Genomic DNA, 9,724 nt, shown 5'->3' on the forward strand with positions numbered 1-9,724 from the left:
TTGTTTTCAGACAATTTTGGAGTAGCGTTAATTTAGCTAATCCTTGGATGGATTACTACATAAAAAATCTTAAATGGTTTACAGAATAGGGTGTCCAATACAATCTATCTTTGACAAAAAGAAATAGATATGCGCAAAAAGGAATGTCAGCTGTCAGCTGCTATCCCAAGTGCTATGTATGATTTTAGTTTTTACTTTCTTCTTTTATAGTAACCACATTTTCTATATTGAATATATATTACTTTAATAATTTTTAAAATATAATGTTTAGTCTAATTTAAAAATACGTTAACATATGACCATTGTGCCCATGTCGTGCACTCTATAGAAATTATATTAAGCCAGGTGCAGTGGCTCACGCCTGTAATCCCAGCACTTTGGGAGGCCAAAGTGGGCAGATCACCTGAAGTCAGGAGTTTGAGACCACCCTGGCCAATGTGGTGAAACCCTGTCTCTACTAAAAATACAAAAATTAGCCGGGTGTGGTGGCATGAGCCTGTAATCCCAGTTACTCAGGAGGCTTAGGCAGGAAGAATTGCTTGAACCCGGAAGGCAAAGGTTGCAGTGAGCCGAGATCATGCCATTGCACTCCAGCCTGGGCAACAACAGCAAGACTCTGTCTCAAAAAAAGAAAAAAAAAAGAAAGCATATTTACTACACAATGTCACACCTGTGAACCAGCAGGAGCGAGACCCAGAATTGGGGAGATGGAAGATAAGGTCAATCTCTGAAATAGAAAATAGTGGAATTTCTTTAAAATAGCATCCTATACAGAAAGATCACTGGCCAATTATTTTGGTGGGACCGAACTAGGTCCCAAGTTGTTTCTTGAATTATAGGAAGTTATGTCTCAGGAAGACATGGACTGAAAAAGAGCTCAGACAAGGATTAGAAGAGGGGCCCCCTTAGCCACTCCCGTGCTTTCCTAAGCTTGCATTGTTAGTTCTATTTTCAACCACAGTTTCTTCGCAGCCACTGTTTCACGGATCAGGTGGATGTTTTCGTTAAATGAGAAAGCATAACCCATAAATCCACTAAACTGGGCTCACATCAGCTACAAGTGGTCAAAATGCACTGAGGGGCTACAGGAGGGTGCCGCCCACCCCCCTCTGAGTTGAGGCCTCTCCAACAGCACACCTGACACAGGCACCATGGCCCTCAGTTATACTAGATAATACGAGGATCATATTCTGTACTAGATAATATGAGGATCATATTCTGTACAACTCACAGGGGTGAGTGCCAGGAGTCAAAACAAACACTGAATATTAGCAAAGCAAATTAGTAAAGCAGAATATTAGCAAAGCAGAATTTATATTTTTAGATAAAATAAATATAAATAGATATTTTAATATCTTCTTACCATACTCCAAAGAAGTGTTGGCGGCCCCACGCTCACACCCCACTTTGGAGAACTCTGGTGAAGAGTAGGAACGGAGGCAAACATTTCAAAAGCTTCACATAAACGTTTACATAATCCCATCAACTACTCCATGGGGTAGATCAGGACAGTCTCACTGAAAACGAAGGTTCATAGAAGGAAAGAAAATTGCCACATTCTCATAATTAACCAGGGCACAATTGAAATCCCAAATGTCCCTGCCTAACCCTGCATCCCGGGTCCCATCTCACAGGAGGTCCCTGCCAGGTGGGTTGGCCCAGGTAGACTTTGCCAGTGAGGAAGCCCCGAACTGGATAAATTGCAGGGCAGAGGGCAGGAGCAGACAGAAAGCAATAGGAAGGAGGAGTTGCTGGGCTGGGGAAATGAAGAGTTTGTGGAGATGAAGGGGAAGTCCGCGTTTGAGCTACCAGCGAGCCTGCAGGAGGAAGTGCCCAGCACACAGCAAGAAACCAGCAGTCAGGTCAGGTATGCAGATATGGAAGTGGGAGTCTTCTGGGTGGAATTAAAACCAAAGACATATAAGAGAAACATAGGCCGGGCACAGTGGCTCACGCCTGTAATCCCAGCACTTTGGGAGGCTGAGGTGGGAGGATCACAAGGTCAGGAGTTCGAGACCAGCCTGGCCAACATGGTAAAACCCCATCTCTACTAAAAAAAAATACAAAAATGGCTGGGTGCGGTGGCTCACGCCTGTAATCCCAGCACTTTGGGAGGCCGAGGCGGGCGGATTGCCTGAGCTCAGGAGTTCGTGACCAGCCTGGGCAACACAGTGAAACTCCGTCTCTACTAAAATACAAAAAATTAGCTGGGCATGGCAGCGTGCACCTGTAGTCCCAGCTACTTGGGAAGCTGAGGCAGAAGAATTGCTTGAACCCGGGAGGCGGAGGTTTCAGTGAGCCGAGATCGTGCCACTGCACTCCAGCCTGGGTGACAGAGCGAGACTCCATCTCAGAAAAAACAAAAACAAAAATTAGCCAGGCATGGTGGCGCACACCTGTGATCCTAGCTACTTGAGAGGCTGAGGTAGGAGAATTGCTTGAACCTGGGAGGCGGAGCTTGCAGTAAGCCAAGATCATACCACTGCACTCTAGCCTGGGCAACAAAAAAAAAAAAAAAAAAAAAAAAAAAAAAAAAAAAAAAAAAAAAAAAAAAAAAAAAAAACCTGGGCAACAGAGCAAGGACTCTGTCTCAAAAAAAAATCAAAAAAAAAAAAAAAAAAAAAAAAAAAAGAGAGAGAAACATGAAGAGAGGAGGGAGATGGAGGGAGCCAACAAAGACATGTTTATGTGTAACATGGAGTCACCCGCAGGTGCAGTAAATCCCTGGTCAAACCAAAACTAAATAGGTCACGCATCAACACATACATAACATAACTGCAACAGGATTAGCCACAAAAAATGCATAAACCTAATTATTTATTCAGGCACCCCACACAAATCTTATCATTGCTGAATTTTTATCACATGCCTAAAAAAATGAAATATTCAGTAGTGAAAGGTGAGCAGTAGCAGAATGATTACCTATAACAGCACTTAATTAAACAAAATTCTAATAAACAATAGCAGCAATTGAAACCCTGAATGATTAGTCATTTTAGGAACACAAGCCTTTGCAGATTGAAATTTTTCACAACACAAGGAGAGCCTGTTTTTTTTCTCAACTAAGCAGCAAAACCCATGGAGTTTCTGCTTCTCCGGTGAGAGGATGCTGACCTGGCAGCTGATCCAACAGCTCTGAACTGAGGGAGCCATTTACCCACTGCAGAAGGATGTGTTGGCTTTCTCAGGTCATGTGACCACTCCTAACCAGAGACACTGACAAATTCAGAGTTTTAGAAGACATGGAGTTTGGGCTTTAAATTTGCAGAGACTTTCAGGAGATTTTGGAGGGCCATCCTAGCGGACTCAGGGGATGTTCTGAATTTTTTGGAACTTACCTTTGTTTATTATCCCAACTCTCAATTGGGGTCAGAGCAAATATGAGTTGAAGGTACCCAGCTCTTTTCCTATTGTGATGCCTGAAATGCCACTATTTTAGAGTCTCCTTTTGGCTCTGGAGATTTGCTTGTTGAAATGTTGCACCTTAATTACATATTACTGTTCATCTGAACTTAGTGAGAGGAAGATCTGGTGGAAAGAATTCCTATGGGACATCAACATTAGACAGCCACCCAAAAGTGGTAAACGAAAGAGAGATAGCAAGATGAATCCTGAAGGGAAAGCTAAGAGGGCCTCATAGCAAACTTTCCTACTTACAGTTTTCCTTGATTCTGGATAATCACTGTAGCTAATGGATTCACCTCTAGCTTATACCTGTTCCAAACTATCACTTCTTAGTAGATCAGATAGACTCTTGGTAAAGACTCAAATGGGGGGAGGTGCCGGCAGGGCTGGAGAGGGCAGTAGTTCTTGCAGCGGAGCTGAAAATAACGCAGTCTCACTAAGCCAGGGGAGACCTCACAGACAGCCAACAACACTTGTATCTGTGTTGGCTTCTGTGGCTTCCTTTTAAATGTAATAATGGATTAGCCCTTCTCCCTTCTGTCTCTCTTCCTGATTCTGAGCATCTGATGAAGAAATGAACATGGCTAGGAACTGACTGGCCTTGTGCTAAGTCTTGAGGTATCTAAGGGATCTTCGAGGGACAGAACCCACCTCCACCAATGGTGGCTTTTGAGAGGTTTGGTTCAGTTACCAGGTATTTAGGAGAATCTCACTGAAACCAGGAATTCTGTGTCATACAGTACACTGTTGTAAATGCTCTGTAATTTGTTGGAAATTGTGTCAGCACTGAAAGTTAATTGCCAGATGTTTGGATAGTAAATACAGATACTGCTGAATAACACAAATACTTGCTTCCTCAAATATGTTTGATTTGGTGAAATGCATGTGCTGGTCTCTAAATAACCTAGAAAACTAGATGATGTATGGTAAAATTTAACAACCAATGAAAGGAGACATAATAAGTAAGTACTCTTGAAGAATCATAATCAAAATTCCTTTTGTTATCTAGTCAAACGAAAGAAGAAATCCTAGATTCTGGTTGCTACTTTCAAAGGTTTATTATGAACTCACAGGAGGCCACTTGCTACTGTGGAAAGGACATCAGCTTGGTGTTAAATCAGATACCAAATCCCTGCGCTGTGACATACTGACTGTGTGACTTTGGGCAAGTTATTTAACTTCTCTGAACATCAGTTTTCATCTAAAGAACGGGTTGTTGAGAAGACTGAATAGAAAATGTAATTGAGGTACCTAACAGTGACCTCACCTAGTAGGTACTTGCTACAGACTGAATGTTGGTATCCACCTCCCAAATTCATATCTTGCAGCTCTAATCTCCAATGTAGTGGTATTTGGAAGTAAGGCCTTTGGAAGATAATTAAGTTGTGAGGGTGGAGCCCATGTGAATGGAATTAGTGACCTTATAAGAAGAGATCTGAGATTTATGTTCTCTCTCTGTCAGGTGAGGACACAGCAAAAAGACAGCTGTCCGCACATCAGGCCAGGAACTGAATCTGTCCACACCTTAATCCTGAACTTCCTAGCCTCCAGAACGGTAAGAAATAAATTTCTGTTGTTTAACACCCAGTCTATGATATGTTTGCTATGGCTGTCTGAACTAAGTACTGTATAATAATAGTGCAGTAGGACAATATTTTTTGAAGTCTTAACTGATATTTTTTTTCCAAGTATTCTCTTACCGTTTGACTTTTGGTCCCAGTCAGTCATGCAGATCATTATGTAAGGAGTATGAGAGCAGAAGGCAGAGAAAAGAGGTATAACTCCTCAGCTTTTGAATTTCAAAGGCCGAGGCTTTGAAGGAAGGGAATGAACAGATAAGAGATTTGGGTGGTTATAGGATAAATAAGGAAGAGTTACCCTCACCTCAGACCAAAAAGATTCCCTGAGGTAGGGGAAGGAGACTACCATTGAATGCTGGAGTTCTGTGGGGCTGAGAAAAGAAAAGGGAGGGTAGAAAATCTGTATAAGGAGCAGTGAGGTCCCCTGGACACTCTCACTGCCTCCCATGCCAGGCTAGGCAACCTCTGCTCCCGAACTCTGGCAAAAAGGGAAAGGTCTATTAATCTCTTCAGGGTTGGGACATAAAAGGTTTAGGCAGGGCAGGTGCAGGTACACAAAGGTATGGGTAAGGGACTACTGGGAAATGAGGATTTAATGAAAGTTGGAGTTTCAAATGAGTCTTCCAACCTCTTTCCCCTCTGGCAATCAAAACATTGACAGCCAGACATATACTCCCAGGGATAAAATGAGAGGGTACCTTTCTGTGGAAGCTGACCAAGTGAAGAAAAACACCTACAGGCACTGACATTTGCTCAAAAAAAAAAAAAGTTCATTTGCTGGCTTCTCCCTCTACAGTGAATCCCACCAGTCAATCAGTCCTTTCCTCCCCTCTCTGACAAACACCTAGAACTTCTGATCAGCTTTTTGAGTACTTGTGTCTTGGCTGTCCAAGAATTATCAGACATTTGAGGAGAACCACTAACAGGAAGACAAACAGCAAAGCAAAGAAATAGAATTAAAGGATCTTAGAGAAAACAGATAACACAAGGCATATTTATTAATTTAAAAAAAAATTGGCTACCTATTGTGGCTCACACTCATAATTCTAGCACTTTGGGAGACTAAGGTGGAAGGATTACTTGAGCCCAGGAGTTCAAGACTGGCCTGGGCAACACAGTGAGACTCCATCTCTACAAAAATTTAAAAAAAAAATTTCCACCAGTCATGATGGCGCATACCTGTAGTCCCAGCTACTTGGGAGGCTGAGGTGGGAGGATTGCTTGAGCACAGGGGGGTTGAGGCTGCAGTGAGCTGTGATTATGCCACTGCACTCCAGCCTAAGTGACAAGGCAAGATCCTATCTCAAAAATATATAAAAATTTCAAATTAGGGGCATGAGGCTGACACATGGTGGATGCTGTGCTGTTCGAGTTTCTACACATGGAGATGGTAGCAGAGCTGTGGGATCACAAACCCAACCCTGTCCATGGGGGGACAGAAGATAAGCCTGTTGATCCTGGAGAGCATGGATTTCTGTGTGAGCCAGGTTCTAGGTGAGAGACTGCGCCTGGAGATGCTCGTCTCAGGGAGGAGCTGGGTGTCCTCAAGTTCATATGCAAAAATCTGTGGGTGGCTGTGTTCCAATAGATGGACAGCTTGTGCACCAATCACCAAGGGACCTACTTTTTGCAGGACAACAGCTTCCACTCCTCATCCCAATGATCTTGGGCCTGGATTCACTTGTGGCCTCCTGCATGGCACCCTCAGTACCCTGGGTATGGAGAGTTTGGTCACTGCCTCCGTGGCAACCCTGACCACCTGTAAGTTCCCAGTGATAATCTGGAAATCCTGAGGACCCCAGTTCTCCACCCCAGCTGAGCCTCACAGTTGCTTCTGGCCCTCAACCCCTCTGGAGACAGAAGATCCCTTTGCCCAGGGACCCCGGGCCTGCTGCTTTTGGGGGTGGTCTTGGGGCTGGTCCTGGGGATCCCAGCCTCTAGGGGTCACATGTGTTCAGGAAGTGAGTATCAAAGAGAGGTGGGAGCACCATGGGAAGCAAGGAGATGCCAGCTGGAGTTGGGACTGGAGTGGAAGATTCCCACATTGGGCACATTACTCTGTATGGCGGATGCTCACTAAAGGTTCTACGTATGGAAAAAAAATTTCAAAACATTATTATACATATCCTCAGAGAAGCAAGAAATATAATTCATCCATAAAACAAGAACATAATTTTGTGGAAAAAGAACACCTGAAAACAAGAAATAGCTCTAGGAAATTTAAAATATGATTGCCAAATAGAAAAGACATTAATTAACAAATTAGAAAATAGGCGTGGCAAGGTGCCTCAGGCCTGTAATCCCAGCATTTTGGGAGGCTGTGGCAGTTGGATCAGCTGATGTCAGGAGTTCAAGACCAGCCTGGCCAACGTAGTGAAGGTGGGAGGACTGCATAAGCCCAGGGGGTTGAGGCTGCAGTGCGCTGTGATTATGCCACTGCACTCCAGCCTAAATGACAAGGCAAGATCCTGTCTTAAAAACATAAAAATTTCAAATTAGGGGCTTGAGGCTGACACATGGTGGATGCAGTGCTATTCGAGTTTCTACACATCTCCACTAAAACTACAAAAATTAGCTGGGCATGGCAGCAGGCGCCTGTAATCCCAGTTGTTCAGGAGGCTGAGACAGAAGAATCACTTGCACCCAGGAGGCAGAGGTTGCAATGAGCCAAAATCGCACCACTGTACTCCAGCCTGGGTGACAGAGTGAGATTCCATCTCAAAAGAAAGAAAGAAAGAAAGAGAGAGAGAAAGAGAGGGAGGAAGAAAGGAAGGAAGGAAGGGAGGGAGGGAGGAAGGAAGGAAAAGCTTAACCCATTTTCCAGCAATAATGAGAAACATGAAAAAAAGATAAGAAAATTAGAGGGTTAATCCAAGAGGTCTACAATCCAACTAATAGAAATCCAGAAAAGGGAAGAAACTAAAGGGAAGAATTTATTAAAGGAATAGCAATATTTAACAGAATTAAAATAGCTCACAAATTAGCCAGGTGCAGTGGTGCACATCTGTAGTCCCAGCTGCTTGGTAGGCTGAGGCAGGGATTGCTGGAACCTGGGAGTTTGAGATTACATTGAGTTATGATCATACCACTGCACTCCAGCCTGGGCAACAGAACCTGTCTCTAAATAAATAAGTAAATAAATAGCCAGATACGGTGGCTCATGCCTGTAATCCCAGCACTTGGGGAGGCCAAGGCAGGTGGATCACGAGGTCAAGAGATCGAGACCATCCTGGCCAACATGGTGAAACCCCATCCCACTGAAAATACAAAAATTACCCAGGCATGGTGGTGGGTGCGTGTACTCCCAGCTACTCAGGAGGCTGAGGCAGGAGAATCACTTGAACCCGGGAGGCAGAGGTTTCAGTGAGCCAAGATTGCGCCACTGCACTCAAGCCTGGCGACAGAGCAAGACTCCATCTCAAAAAAAAAAAAAAGAAAAGAAAGAAACAAAATAAAATAAAATAGTTTACAGGCCGGGCGCGGTGGCTTACGCTTGTAATCCCAGCACTTTGGGAGGCCGAGGCGGGCGGATCATGAGGTCAGGAGATCAAGACCACGGTGAAACCCCGTCTCTACTAAAAAATACAAAAAATTAGCTGGGCGTGGTGGCGGGCGCCTGTAGTCCCAGCTACTCGGAGAGGCTGAGGCAGAAGAATGGTGTGAACCTGGGAGGCGGAGCTTGCAGTGAGCCGAGATTTCGCCACTGCACTTCCAGCCTGGGCGACAGAGCAAGACTCCGTCTCAAAAAAAAAAAAAAAAAAAAAACCTTTCGATCATTAAGGATAACCAGAGTTAACAGTTAACAGTCAAACAACAAAGTGGGAATAAATTATTTGTGGCCGCATCAAAATAAAGGGCTACTTTCCCTAAAATATAAAGAGCTCCTATAAACAATATGAAAAAGATTAACAACCTAACAGAAAAATTGGCAAAAGTTTACATAAAAGGAATTTTAAATGGTTCTTAAGATATGAAAAGGTGACCAGCTGTACTCACAAGAGAAATACAAATTAAATCTCACAGACACCTTTTTCACCTGTAAGATTAACAAATATAAAAATATATAATGTCTGTATTGGCAAGAATATGCAGAAATAAGCACTCTCATACAACAATGGTAGGAGTGATATTGGTATAATCTCAGTGGTGGGCAATTTGGCCAAACCTATAAAAAATACAAATGCATATATTTTTTGGCAGAAACTTTACCAAAATTTTTTCCTATAGATATATTCACACATGTGAAATCACTTATGTATAAGATTATCCTCTGAAGCATTGTTTTCATGGATAAAGATTTAAAACAACCCAAATAGTAGAAGACACGTTAGATACATTATATCTATAAACTGGCATAATATACAAGAACAAAAAAGAATAAGGTTTATGTACTTAGTTTGTGAACTAAAATGGAAAACATTTTAGTTTAAAAAACAAGGCCAGTCGCAGTGGCTCATACCTATAATCCCAGCACTTTGGGAAGCTAAGGTGGGTGGATCACCTGAGGTCGGGGGTTCAAGACAAGCCTGATCAACATGGAGAAACCCTGTCTCTACTAAAAATACAAAATTAGCAGGACGTGGTGGCACATGCCTGTAATCCCAGCTACTCAGGAGGCTGAGGCAGGAGAATCGCTTGAGCCCAGGAGGCAGAGATTGCGGTGAGCAGAGATCGTGCCATTGTACTCCAGCCTGGGCAACAGAGTGAGACTCCTTCTCAAAAAAGTAAATAAATAAAAA

General features: G+C 43.2%; 1 pseudogene; it reads left to right on the forward strand.

The window, feature by feature from the left end:
* The first annotated feature begins 6,333 nt into the window (after nucleotides 1–6,333).
* LOC100582707 lies at nucleotides 6,334–6,778 on the forward strand (annotated as a pseudogene).
* Nucleotides 6,779–9,724: the final 2,946 nt, after the last annotated feature.

Source organism: Nomascus leucogenys, chromosome 3 (assembly GCF_006542625.1).
Source record: "Nomascus leucogenys isolate Asia chromosome 3, Asia_NLE_v1, whole genome shotgun sequence".
Classification (NCBI taxonomy): Eukaryota; Metazoa; Chordata; class Mammalia; order Primates; family Hylobatidae; genus Nomascus; species Nomascus leucogenys.